The 13,354-nt window shown below is 53.1% G+C and overlaps 1 protein-coding gene across 1 annotated transcript in view; it reads left to right on the top strand.

Annotated features, from left to right (window-relative positions):
- ADAMTS2 (ADAM metallopeptidase with thrombospondin type 1 motif 2) overlaps nt 1–13,354 on the top strand; it is a 233,303-nt gene that overhangs the window by 134,081 nt on the left and 85,868 nt on the right.

Below are 13,354 nucleotides of genomic sequence, written 5' to 3'. Positions count from 1 at the left end.
GATTAAAGAACCTCCTCCCTCGCTCCACACCCCCGCAGCCTGACCTGGAGATGCAAGGACGCTGCATCATGTGTGGGTGGAGGCTGTGCAGGCCTTTCCTCTCTCTGCCTCAAGTGGCCAGAGCCACTGTGGGGCTGAGGGGCATCCAGTCTTCAAAATGCAGGTTCCCAGGGGAGCAGACTGGCTCGGCTGAGCCCTGCAGGGAAAAGAAGGGGTGAGAAGGAGGACCACGGCATGGCCTGGAATGTGAGATGCTGCCAATGGGGCGTTAGGGGGCCCCACTAACCAGCCAGGGCTTAGGGAAGGCTAGAGGTGCTGTGGAAGCCGGGCAGGTGGGAAGTTCTAGAACCCCATGCTGTGTGTCCAAACCTGTGGATGAATGAGGTCCTCTGGGGCCGGCCTGGAGGCAGGCAGCAGGCTGTGGAGGTCTGCTCGGAGTCTGCTGCTCAGTTCTGCTTTTCGGGCCAGGGATGAGCCCCCCAGTAACCAAGCTGACACGTGGGTCAGAGTCCCCAGGGCCCTGGTGAAAAGATACCTCAGGGGGAAAAGGGGGATGTAAGTGAGCTGAACACTTGACAGAGACCCCACCTTCATACTCACTTTCCTCTTGACCGGCCTTGCATGAGTCCGCGAGCCCTCTGGAGCCCAGCCTTATCCACACCGGCGGCTGAAGTCCGCTGCGTCGGCAAAATTCGTTTTATTTGGGAGAGTGTTTTCACAATTAACCTCATCTTATTTTTGAAACGTACCTTTATTGCAATAATAATAACAATAAAACCATAATGGCTACAATTATTGAGCCTCTACTATGTGACCATGCCAAGCCCACACTGGACACCTGCCGTGCTGAATTATCTTAGGAAGTCCTCAGGCTGGGTCTGTGAGACTGGTGGGTATAAAATCTTGCCTGCCTTCACAATGAGTTCTTCCCCTAGCATCATATTGCCTTCCAACCCAGCGGGGAAAGGACTGGGCTTGGAATCACCGTCCGATGGCGGCTCCCGGCCTCGCCTTTTCCAGGTGCGTCCTTGGGAATGCTGCTCCCATCCTCTGAGCCTTGGTTTTCTCATCTATAAAATGGGTCAGTGTTTTCATCGTGGGGGTTGATGTGAGGGTTAAATGAGAGAATGTCGGTGACTGTGCTTTTCAGTCTCTCGGTAGGGTGGACACCTTTTTAGTTTCCGCATAAAATGTGGTTTTGTTATCATGACAGTGACACTGTCTAATTTAGTGACAGCCCAGGAGGGGTCACTGCTGAGAGCCCACCAAGGACGCTGACTGAAGGTGGGACCCGGGGTGAGTCCTTCATGAGGCCGGTGGAGGCAGATCAGCCTTTCTCCTGGTGCCGAGGGTCTCTCTGTCACAACAGCTGGTTGGAGGATGTCTAGAAGGTTCTCTCACTTTTGCCATCCAACTTTATTCAAACCCTAGTGATCCAGCCGTACCCCCCAATAATGGGAAGGTTCGTTTCTAGAAAAGGATGAGAAATTTAAAACGTCTTAAATTGAGATGAGTTTTATCACAACAGAGAAGCCGTTTTAGGAGACAAGTCTCAGAAGTTGAGAAAATATTTGGGCCGCGTCTTTTGTCCCCTGTTGCACAGAAGTGAGCACTGATTCATTCAGCAAACATGTGTTGACAGTGTGCTTGTCATGGGCACAGTGGGAGTGTCCTGCAGAGGCGGTGGGGCATGGCAGAGAGTCCCGGGGCTTGGGAGACCAGGGTCGGAGGGTCAGCGGGGGTCTGTCCTCTGATCGGAGCCCCAGCTCCCTCTGCAAGAGCCCAGCGTGGCCGAGGGAGACAAGGCGCGGCCGTGCTTGGAGCATGCGTTGCCCTGACGGTTAATACCTTGCGTCCTCACTGAGAGCCTGTGCATGCCTGGAGAGTCCTGGGGACAGATCTAAGGCATGCTGGACCCTTTGGTGGTCTTGGGGAGGAGGAGCATTGAGGGAGCGTCTGAGAAAGGATGACCTTCCAGAACACTGCTGTGCGTGCGACCGAGCTTCCTGCAGTGCTGGAGCGGAGAGACGCTGGTTTTGCCCTTTCTGGGGCAGCAGCCACCGGGCTCTCACGCACTTGAAGTGTGGCTGGTGTCCCTGAAGAACTGAACTTTTAATGTAACTTATTTGTTCCAAGATAATTTTAATTAAAAGTTTTTTAATCGCGGTGAAATATACAGAACATAAGTCAGCGTCTTCACCATTTTTAAGCGTGTGATTCAGTGGCGTAAGCACATTCACATGGTTGGGCCGCCATCGCCGCCACCGTCCACAGAACTCTTCATCCTGTAAAGTGGAAACTATGCCCGTTAAATTTCAGCCCTGTTCCTCCCCTCCCCCACTCCTGGCACCCACCACTCCACTCTCTGTTTCTAAGAATTTGACTACTCTGGGTACCTCGCGTAAGTGGATCACACGGTAATTGTCCTTCTGCGTCCGGCTTACTTCACTTAGCATGATGTCCTCAGGGGCCTTCCATGTTGCAGCATATGTAAGAATGTCCTTCCTTTTCAGGGAGGAATAGTATCCCGGCCATCCATGGGCACTCGGGTTGCCCCCTCATGGGCTACCGTGAATAATGCTGCCATGAACGTGGGTGTTCAGACCCTGCTTTCCGTTCTCTTGACTATATGCCCACAAGTAGAATTGCGGGACACAGGGTAATTCTTTCTTTCCTTAATTTTTTGAGGAGTTTCCACACTGTTTTCCACAGTGGCTGCACCATTTTGCCAACAGTGTACAGGGATTCTAGTCTCTCCAAATTGTCACCAACACTTGTCTTTTTTTTCTTTTTTATGGTAGTCACCCCAAAGAGTACTTTATTTGAATTAATTTGCACCTGGATGGAAGCCACAGTGTGGCTGGCAGCTGCTGTGCTGGATAGGGCAGCGCTGGGTCTGTGCACAGACGGACTGCCTACCATGCCCTGTCTCTGAACTGGGGTGCTGTGAGGGCCTCAAACCACAACCCCAAGGGGCCCCCCAAGGCCTGGCCAGTGGCTTGTCACACTCCTCTTGTAAGTCCCAGCTGGTCATGGGGCTCCCCATGGCTAGAGTAAAAGCAAAAGCATGGAAGGACAGAGGTGGCAGCAGCCAGCTGGGACTGGGCTCCCAGTGAGGTGTTTGACTGGCTGTACAGCAGGTGGGCTGGGCAATGGCACGCCCAGAGCCCAGGGTGTGAGGGCCAGTCCTGGGCAGTGAGCTGCCCACTGAACTGGATGCAGAGAACAGTGGCACAGCCTGTGCCCTGGGAAAGGCCATCGAGCCTTGGGAGGAGGAGCTGGTGGGGGCTCCGATGGTGAGGACCCAGGGAATGCAGACTCTGAGGAGGAGGTGAGGCAGAGGCGGGCTGAGTGCAGGCACAGCTCCACCCTGGCAGCCCTGCAGCCCTGCACTGCCTCAGTTTCCCTCATCATTTGGGGTGACTTCTGCCTGCAGAACTCCCTTTGGGATCTCTTTGTGCCAGAGCCTGGGCCAGAATTTAGGGTCCAGGGGTGGCACAGGCAGTTCAGCCTCATCAGTCACCCCCATGCTCCCCTCCTCTGCCCAGGCTTCCTTGTAACTGACATGGAACTGCATGGCTAGTTTTGCCTAGTGGCCTGTGTGAAAGGAAGTGATTTGGGTCACCTGTGGACCAAGGCTGGTAAAAACTTGGAGTCTCCCTCCATCTCTGTCTCTCCCTGCTATGGAAACCTTGGAAACCACGTGTCCCAGAAGGCACAGCTACAGCATAGGCTCAGCCCCCTGACCCACGCTGCACCATGGTGTGAATAGGGAAACACAGTGTACACTGTATTGTGTTCAGCTGCTGAGATGGGGTGGATTCTCGGCATAGCCATCCTCCTCTGTCTGGTGCCCCTGGCTGCCATTCATACGGGGGACCAGTGTTTATGGGGCATCTATTATATGTCAGGCTAGGGGTGTGGCCGTGAGCATGACAGGATGTAGCCCTGCTACCTTGCATTCTGGGAAGGGGGACGCAGACGATATTCAAGTGAAAAACAAACGGGATCATTTCAAGTAATGATAAATGCAATGAAAGAAATAAAATCGTTATGAGATGGAGAAGGAAGAAGGGTAGGGGAAGGCAAGCCACTTTATAGAGGAGGTCAGGGGCTGGTGCATGGGAGATATCATGGGAGCTGAGGCTCACGACAAATGAAGGATGTGGAAAGAGGTAGGATAGGGACAGCCTGTTCCAAGTCTGAGGGAGGGGGCAGGCGGTGCCAAGGCCCTGAGGCAGGAATGGGGCCGGCTGGAAGAATGGAGAAGGCCTGGCCTGTGAAGCAGGGGGCACAGGTAGGGGAAGTTGGGATGAGCGAGGCCGCCCACCGCAGTCTTCCAGAGGTGGAGGGGAGCTGCCTGTGGCTCCGGGAGCAGTAGAAATCACTGGAGGGGCTGCTTCCTTTTCTTGTGAATGGCAAGACATGATATTCCCTTTTCCATGGGAAAAATGAAACTGCCCTTCTCATCTCAGACTTGCTGGAGGGGAAGAGGGTTGGAAATGGAGCATTTCACGGGGTCACCTGGGCACAGAAAGGGGCTCTTTGGTTTAGGCAACCCCCCACCTGCCCATTCCGGCAGCCCCTGATGGGTCCAGTTTTCTTATCTTCCTCCTTACATCTAGAAAAACATGTTTCTTGGTTTATCGAAATAATCTATATTTAACACAGATGATTCATTTTATGTATGTATTTATTTTGAAACAGAGTCTCACTCTGTCGCCCAGGCTGGAGTATAGTGGCGCGATCTCGGCTCACTGCAACCTCCTCCTCCCGAGTTCAAGTGATTCTCCTGCTTCAACCTCCTGAGTAGCTGGAATTACGGGCATGTGCCACCACGGCTGGCTAATTGGTTTTTTTTTTTTTTTTTTTTTTTGTATTTTTAATAGAGACAGTGGTTTCACCATGTTGGCCAGGCTGGTCTTGAACTCTTGACCTCAGGTGATCCACCCGCCTCGGCCTCACAAAGTGCTGAGGTTACAGACATGAGCCACTGCACCAGCCATCTTTTTTTTACTATGTAAAATTAGCATAAATTCATGTAGATACGTGAGTGTCTTCTCCCAGCAGTTATTGTCTACTACCTGGTTTTAATGATCACACAACATCACACCATATGACTGTAGCACACTTTTTACCTAACTTATTATTTATACGACATATTCACATAGCAAAACTAATTTCTCCATTAGAGGTCAGACATGCCACTAACTGTACCATGTTCATCGAGCTGAATCTACCGCTCCTGCTTACATATTTCCTTAAGCTGAGTTGCTGAAAGCAGAGTCTCTGGTCAACAGATATGCCCATTTTGTAAGCTTTCTACGCTGGAATGTTCTCTGTTATGGTTTCCTCTATTCCTGCTTCGTTGAGCAAATGCCTGTCTCCCCACCCCCTCACACCACTGAGTCCTTTTGAACAGTGGTAATTTAATTACAACTGAGATAAACTTTTTGTTGTAAGTTGTATTTCCTTGATGTTAATGAGCCTGCATTTAAAAATATACGTGTATTTGTAAACAGAGATTATTTTATTGTTTGTGCTTGGCCTATTCATGCCCTTGATTCTGCTGGGATCTGGGGGTGTTCCATGCATCTGAAGAGTTTGCGTATCTAAGTAGATTAACTTTTTGTCTGTCACATGTGTAGGAAATATTTTCCCCCCTCTTCTTGTGTACCTTTTGTTTTGTTCTGCCTGGGATAGTTTTTGATGTCCTACGTTTTTGTGTGTGGTCAGATCCTGCAGTCTTTCCCTTCCCATGGGAAAAGCTTCTCCCTTGGGTGACGTGTTTGGCGTCTCCTGCCCTCCCCAGAAGTTAATCTTTTGAGATGCCGCTCTGTTTGGCAGCCGTACTTCCCAAGCTCCAGCTCCTCACCAACCACTGACTGTTCTTGTCACACCTGGGTTCAGCCATAGCAGCCCTCCACCTGAATTTCTCCCGAAGTAAGAGGAAAGATAGACTGGGCGCGGTGGCTCACACCTGTAATCCTAGGACTTTGGGAGGCCAAGGTGGGCAGCTCACTTGAGGTCAGGAGTTCGAGACCAGCCTGGCCAACATGGCAAAACCCCGTCTCTACTAAAAATACAAAAATAAGCCAAGATGGTGGCCCGTGCCTGTAATTCCAGCTACTCAGGAGGCTGAGGCAGGAGAACGGCTTGAACCCGGGAGGCGGAGGTTGCCGTGAGCCAAGATCGTGCCACCGCACTCCAGCCTGGGCGACAGAGTGAGATTCTGTCTCAAATAAGTAAATAAATAAATAAATAAATAAATAAAATGAAGGGGGCGGGGGAAGATAGAGAATTCAAAGGGGCCAGTGTATTACATGCAATGCATTCTTATTTCCCTGCAATATCTGGCTGCTGCAAAACTCATCAGTGGGGAACGCTGGCCTATAGGCAGAGCCAGCACGTAACTCCCAGGGCCCAGCGCAAAATGGAAATGTGGGATCGCTTGCTCGAAGAGCAGAAGAAAGTGCCATTAAAAGGGACTATTTAGCCACTTCCTTTCTTCCTTAGTCTCTGTCTCTTTCTCTCTCAACTTGCTGTTTTTTTATTTGCTTTTCAGTGTTGTTCTAAGTGAACAAAAATTGGAACCTTGAATTATTAGCATGAATTTCTTATTCATCTTTAAATTGTGCAATGGCTATTTTAAATGCAAATATTAGAGCGCTTAGCTTCTACGTGGAGTCACTGAAATTAAACAAATGTGCATTTTGTGGCTGATCCTGGTGGGTGCCTCAGGCTGGCCAGAAGTTTATGACAGGCACAGGCCAGACTCAGGGAGGCTGGGAGGAGAAAGAGAGGATCCCACAGAGTGGAACCCCACTGAGGGATTTCTCCTCAGGTACAGGGTCCTAGCAGAGTGAGTGCACCCCCAGCGTGAAGGGTGCGCCCACTGGAGTCTGAGAGCTTCCTGCCACCGCTGGAAGAACACATTGTTTGTGTCCCAGCCAGGGGGTCTGGGGAAGTAGAGCCAGGCACACCCCCTTCCCACTGGTACACTGCTCCAGCCCAGAGCGTATGGCCACAGCCAATCCCATCTCTATGCAGGTGTCACTCACGGGAGGCTCACCTCCGCCAAAACATGGGCTCTGGCCGGCCATCCACTAGACATGCCCCTTTCCTGCCAGCCATGGGCAGGACGGCCACCACCACGCCTGCCCTGAGATGCTGTGGGGAATACATGCCTGATCCTGCACCTGCTGGGGGCGGCTGAAAGCCTGTCCTGGGGAGGTGGGACCATGCTCCATTGCCCCAGGAGCCTTCACTTCCAAAACACACGTGCAAGGGTGAGATGATGAAGAACTTCCAGACGGAGCTGTAGAGGGTCAAGCCCCAAGTTCGGGGCCTTCTGAACACGGGCCCTGGTCATCTATGAAGTCAGCCTGCCCCTAGGGCAAGCCCAAGAACCTGAGCCCTGCACTCAGACCCCATAGCCCGGTGGACCACCTGGTGCCCTGCATGTGCCCCCTGTATGCCACCTCAGGCTCCCATTCTCTGTGGCCTTTCCCCAGCCTCTACTTGGGCACATCCACACAACTCCGAGGCTCAGGGGAAGCCAGCTGTGCTGAGAGGGTGCTAGGTGTGCGCTGAGCCTGCGGCCCTTGTCTGTGGAGGCTCCCTGCACTGAGTTTTTTTTTTTTTTTTTTTCTTGAGATACAGTCTTGCTCTCTCTCCCAGGCTGGAGTGCAATGGCATGATCTCGGCTCACTGCAACCGCCACCTCCCAGGCTCAAGCAATTCTCCTGCCTCAGCCTCCCAAGTACCTGGGACTACTGGCACATGCCACCATGCCCGGCTAATTTTTGTATTTTTAGTAGAGACTGGGTTCACCATGTTGGCCAGGCTGGTCTAGAACTCCTGACCTGAGGTGATCCACCCACCTCAGCCTCCCAAAGTGCTGGGATTACAGGCATGAGCCACTGCACCTGGCCTACAATGGAGTTTGAGCACACACAGCCGTAGCCCTCCTGGCTGCTGGCAACCCTGGGATGAGTCCAGTCTCCTGAGGCTCAGCGGCCCTTAGCCTGGTCAGAGAGGCTGAGGCCCCTTGGGGATGCCCACATTCCCCATCTAAGGGCAGAGGGGTCTCCCTCCCAAGCACTGTGAGGGCTAAGAGGATGGAGTGTGAGCCATGGGCAGAGGTGCGGCCCGTCCAGCCTTGCCGGCCCCCTGGCCCCATCACTAGCAGAGTGAACTCTCTTCCCTCTGCCTTCATTCTGCTCCTGCTCCTCCCAGCCTCGACTCTGGCTCAGCCTCCAGCCTCCACCTTGCATTGCTGCCTCCCCTGGGCCCAGCCGGGAGGATAAGGGGCTCTCCTCTGTCCAGGCCTGCCCCCCGCCCCCGACGGCATTGGGAGACCACTGCCATGTGTGACGCTTCCTGCTTGGAAACGTGCTCCCTGAGGTACTGGGTGCTGCCAGGCTGGGACACAGTTGACACTGGTGAACATGCCTGATACTGACCCTGGGGCTTTGGTATTTCTCACATTTTCAAAAACTTGCTCTGCCAGTGCCTAGGCTAGTCTCTGCTCACAAACTAGATGCAGTGGCCATGTGTGTGGGCCTGGGCACACGTAGAGTGGGCTTGAGCCTGACAGGCTAGGAGGCAGCTCAGATGTGTGTGGCACCTCAAGTTTCGTCACCAGGTACAGTCAGGGACTCTTCTCTAGGCTCAGGTGAATGGGAGGCAGGGATGAATGCCTTGGAAGATCAGAGCCATTGTGGAAGTAATATGTTTATATATGCATTTTTATTTTTTTGAGACAGGGTCTCACTCAGTCACCCAGGCTTGAGTGTAGTACTGCAATCACAGTTCAGTGCAGCCTCAAACCTCAGCCTCTCAAGCAGCTGGGATTGCAGCCTCACACCACCATGCCTGACTAATTTTTTAAAGATTTTTTTAGAGACAGGGTCATGCTATGTTGCATGGTGGACTCAATCTCCTGGGCTTAATGATGCTGCCGTCTCAGCTTCCTGAGTAGCTGGGATCACAGGCACGAGCCACCATGCCTGGCTATGGATACATTTTTAAAAGTAAAATCTATCTGTGCCAAGACTTCAAGAAATATAAAGCTTGGGCCCAAGGCTAAAGTTTCCTTTGTGGCTTCAAGCATTTAATTAAAGCACTAATTTCAATCCTCCTCTTCCCTGCGAAGCCTAAGGCCTCAATGTGTTGCTTAAATATCAGGATCTACAAAGACCTTGAACTGTCTGTGTGAGCCTCTGGTCCTACTGCACTCCTTGTAGACAGGAGGGAGAGACCGTTGCAGCCTGCAGCAAGGACGGCGCTCAACCTATTTGCTAATGAGAACACATACTCTCAGGCCTGCCAGAGGCCACCAGACAGATGTAAGCCATCTCCCCCTGAAGTGGCCCCTTTTTTAGAAGCATTTTAAAACATCAGTTTTACTTTAAAATAAATTTGGACATATTACTTGCACGAAGGCAAAATTCACGTGAACTGGAGATTCTAAATCTGTGTTGGCAAACTCTGGCCCCAGGGCCACCTGGCCCTTCACCTGTTTTTGTAAATAAAGTTTTGTTGGAACACAGCTACGCCTATTGATTTATGAATTGCCTGTGGCTTTTTTTTTTTTTTTTTTTTGAGGCAGAGTCTCACTCTCTCATGCAGGCTGGAGTGCAGTGACATGATCTTGGCCCACTGCAACTTTCCACCTCCTGGGTTCAAGCGATTCTCTGCCTCAGCCTCCCGAGTAGCTGGGATTACAGGCGCCCACCAACATGCTCGGCTAATTTTTGTATTTTAGTAGAGACGGGGTTTCACCATCTTGGCCAGGCTGGTCTTGAACTCCTGACCTCAGGTGATCCACCTGCCTCGACCTCCCAAAGTGCTGGGATTACAGGCATGAGCCACTGCACCCGGCAGAGCCTGTGGCCATTTTTGTGCTGCAACAACAGGTTGGGTAGTTGCAACAAAAACCATATGGCCCACAAAGCTGAGAAGAAATTCACTATGGGGTGCTAAAGGAATATTTGCTACCAGGCTCTGCAGAAATGTACTTGCTTAGTGCCTGCCTTGAGCTATGATGGCCCCAGGCCTCCAAAGTTAGCATGTGCCTTTCACTACATCAGTGCATGTGGGTGCACGTATTAGGGAAGTACTGAGTGCAGTGGGCTGCTCAGACCCCAGCCCGCCCCCACCCTAGCCTTGTCAGCACAAAGCTCCGGTGAGGTTACTTCGGGGATTCTTTTTAAAGGATAGAATGAGCTGCTCTTAACCGCTGTAGAACGGCAGAGCAGGAGGAGCAGGTTTCTGGTCACGCAGAATAGTCTCTCCCACCTGTGTTAACTGCTTACGTTCTGGGAGAATGCCTGAGCCCCCAGAGCATCTCTTCTGCTGAGGGCAGACACGCTCCTAGACCTATGGAGAATGTGGAATCCAAGGGTCTTCTGTGCCTTCAGCCGAGGCTATAACCTTTGACCCCTCCCAGCATGAAAACATTCTCTGTACAGTATGTTCTTCAACAGTTTTTTTTTTTTTTTTTTTTGAATGAATGATTTCTCTCTATGCCAGGATTCAGATATTTTTCCTCTTTTCTTTTCTAATTTAATCCAGAAATTGGCCTGGACTTACCAAAGCCTTGCCAGGGTTTGTAAACAATCAGAAGGCATATGGGCTCAATTTCTCACCAACTTTCAAACGTGTTGAGACCGCATGGTGGCGGTGGGGAAGGCAGCGGCTGGACAGGAATGCTTTCGGCTGGTCGTGGTGGAAATCTTGTAAAGTGGCCACGGAGCTGCAAACCAGCCAGGCGGAAAGCGTCACCCCAAGTCATAGTTCACGAGTCTCTGGCTCTGGTTCCTGGGAAAGAGAAAAACATCTCTGAAACTGGACACGAAAATGTGGTTCCCTTAAGTGGGGGGAGGGAAGTGGGGTTCAGGGTCTGCTGGTGGCGGCGTGGCCCTGGGGATGTTGCTGGCACTGTTTCTGTTCCTCACGCTTGTCCCGCTGGCCTCAGAGCCTGGCCTTGTGCGGCACCAGGAGACACAGCCATGAGCGCCAGTGGTGTGTGCGAGGCTGCATGCAGGGCTAAGAGGGTAGTGTCCTCATGTGCTCACAGGAGCCAGGCAGGAGGGGCCCAGGTGGCTGAAGGCTGTTGAGAGTGGTGGGGACTGGGGCGACAGAAGAAGCCACGACCCCTGGTTCCAGCCCCCCTGGAACCAGCTCCTCCTGGTTCCACTCACTTGTGTTTCTGTAGGAAGAAGCAGACCACTGCTGCCAGGTCCTTCTTCCATGAGAAGCTGGAAATCTAATTTTTATGGGAAATCTAATTATTTTTCAATGTGGGCCACAAATTGAAATTAAGAACCCACGCTGCACAGGTGAAGCAGAACACGGCTGTGGGACAAGTCTGGCGTGTGGGTGGCCTGAGTGTCCTTTCCAGCCTAGAGGGAAGGAGGCGACTGCCTGTCCTGCTGCGCCCTGTGCTGGGCAGTGCCAACTCCCAGGGCCGTTGGGAGCACCACTCAAGTGAAACACCAGGGAAGTGCTCAGCAGAGACAGGCATGGGAGGAGCACACTGAGACTGAGAGCTGTCCTCAGTCGTGTCCGGCACTCCCTGAACTCCTGGCCTCCACGTCCCTGCACTGAGGGAGCTCAGAGCACAGGAGTATGGGGAGCAGAATCAGGACGCGTGATTACACCCTGGATCACCAGGGAAGGGTGCCTGGGGCGGCTGGTCAGGGAAGGCTCCTCGGACAAGGGCCACTGCAGCTGCCTCTAATGAGGGCTCCTGGCGGCGGCACAGCACCTGCAAACCTGGCCGCATCGTGAATCATGGTGCACAGATTGGGCCCTGCTGGAGCTTAGGGGGCTTGGAGAACAGCAGTGAGGCTGCTTTGTGGTCTACAAAGATGGACTCATCTCTCTTAGGAGGTTTGGGGCTTATGCTTTCTATCCTTGGAAGCACCTCTCCCCACCTGAGGAGGGGGAAACTCACATTTGCTGTTTTTGCACGTGCTGACCCTGTGCAAGGAGGCATGTCTGGGACCTCACTTCCTTGCCCCAGTGGCCCTGTGAGATTCCCTTGCCTGCATCAGGTCACTGAGACTCAGAGAGACATGGCCAGAGCATGGCAGACGGAGTCACATACCTGTGGGAAGGTGGCCCCTGTGTTGGTCCTCCCCTACTGTTCCGGCCTGAAGATCCAGAGATCCCAAATCCCCTAGCATGCTCCACAGGTTCTCATCTCAGGCCTCACTGACCTCCCCGCAGCATTTGGAGTCCCCTGGCCACACCTGCCTCTCCCCGCATGCCCCACAGGTTCTCATCTCAGGCCTCGCTGACCTCCTCGCAGCATTTGGAGTCCCCTGGCCACACCTGCCTCTCCCCACATGCTCCACGGGTTCTCATCTCAGGTCTCACTACCTCCCCGCAGCATTTGGAGTCTCCTGGCCACACCTGCCTCTCCCCGCAGACCTTCTGCTCTGCCTCTTGCTTTGCCTTGGCTTCTGCGTCTACTGTGTCCTCCTGTTCTGAGGGCTGCCCTCCTGCCTACTCACTCCTTTAGCGCACACGGATAGAGCAGCCTTAGGTGCTGGGGATGTCATGGTGAGCACGGGATCCAGACTGCAGAGAGCATATGTTCCAGCAGGTTTGGGGAGGCCGACAGACCGGTGATGGTGAGCAGGTAGGGAACCCTCTGACGGGGGTCCTGTGGGTGGGTCTCACCTCTGCTTCCTCCTGAAATGTGCGACACCCTCCCCGCAAGCGGGCCTCTCCCCTCCTCCCCGCTCCTCCGCAGACCTCCTGACAGCTGAGGTGGAAGCCTCCCAGCAGCCTGTCCTTGGCCTCCTGTGAGGAGCTGGTGGTTGTCAGAGTGCGAGTTTGAGTCCCTGTGGACGAGGAGGGCCAGCCGTCCGCACACCCGCTGACAGCTTGAGGCAGCCTCAGAGCTTGTCCTGTGCAGGCTCCAGCAAGGAGGTGACAGCTGAACCACAGACAGAGGCAATGATGTGCTGCGCCAGGCTCCCAGGCTGGCCTGGCACGGGCTCTCACTTCCCAAGGCCCCTCCCGGACTGCCCCCTGAGCTGAGTTGCCGTCAAGCAATCCTGGGTCTTGCTCCCCAGTCCAGGGGTCTCCTTGGCGGTGTGTCTCAGGAGGGTTAGGGACTCCCACAAAGGTGACTTTGTACGGGGCCCAGGGAGGGTCTGCCCGCCTGATTTTTCACTGAGTACCTGGAAAAGGCCAGGCACATAGTAGGCGCCCAGTAAATCTATTTTGAATGAATAAGTGACTAAATGAATTCCCATAAAGCAACTGTGATCTCAGAGCCTCCCATAAAAAATGAGCTCTATCTGTGGGTGTGGAGCTCCTGGTGGCTGGTGCCCTC

This window comes from Rhinopithecus roxellana, chromosome 3, assembly GCF_007565055.1.
Source record: "Rhinopithecus roxellana isolate Shanxi Qingling chromosome 3, ASM756505v1, whole genome shotgun sequence".
In the NCBI taxonomy this organism is placed as follows: domain Eukaryota; kingdom Metazoa; phylum Chordata; class Mammalia; order Primates; family Cercopithecidae; genus Rhinopithecus; species Rhinopithecus roxellana.
Note: the sequence above shows the minus strand (reverse complement) of the source record. Positions and strands in the feature narration are given on the sequence as shown.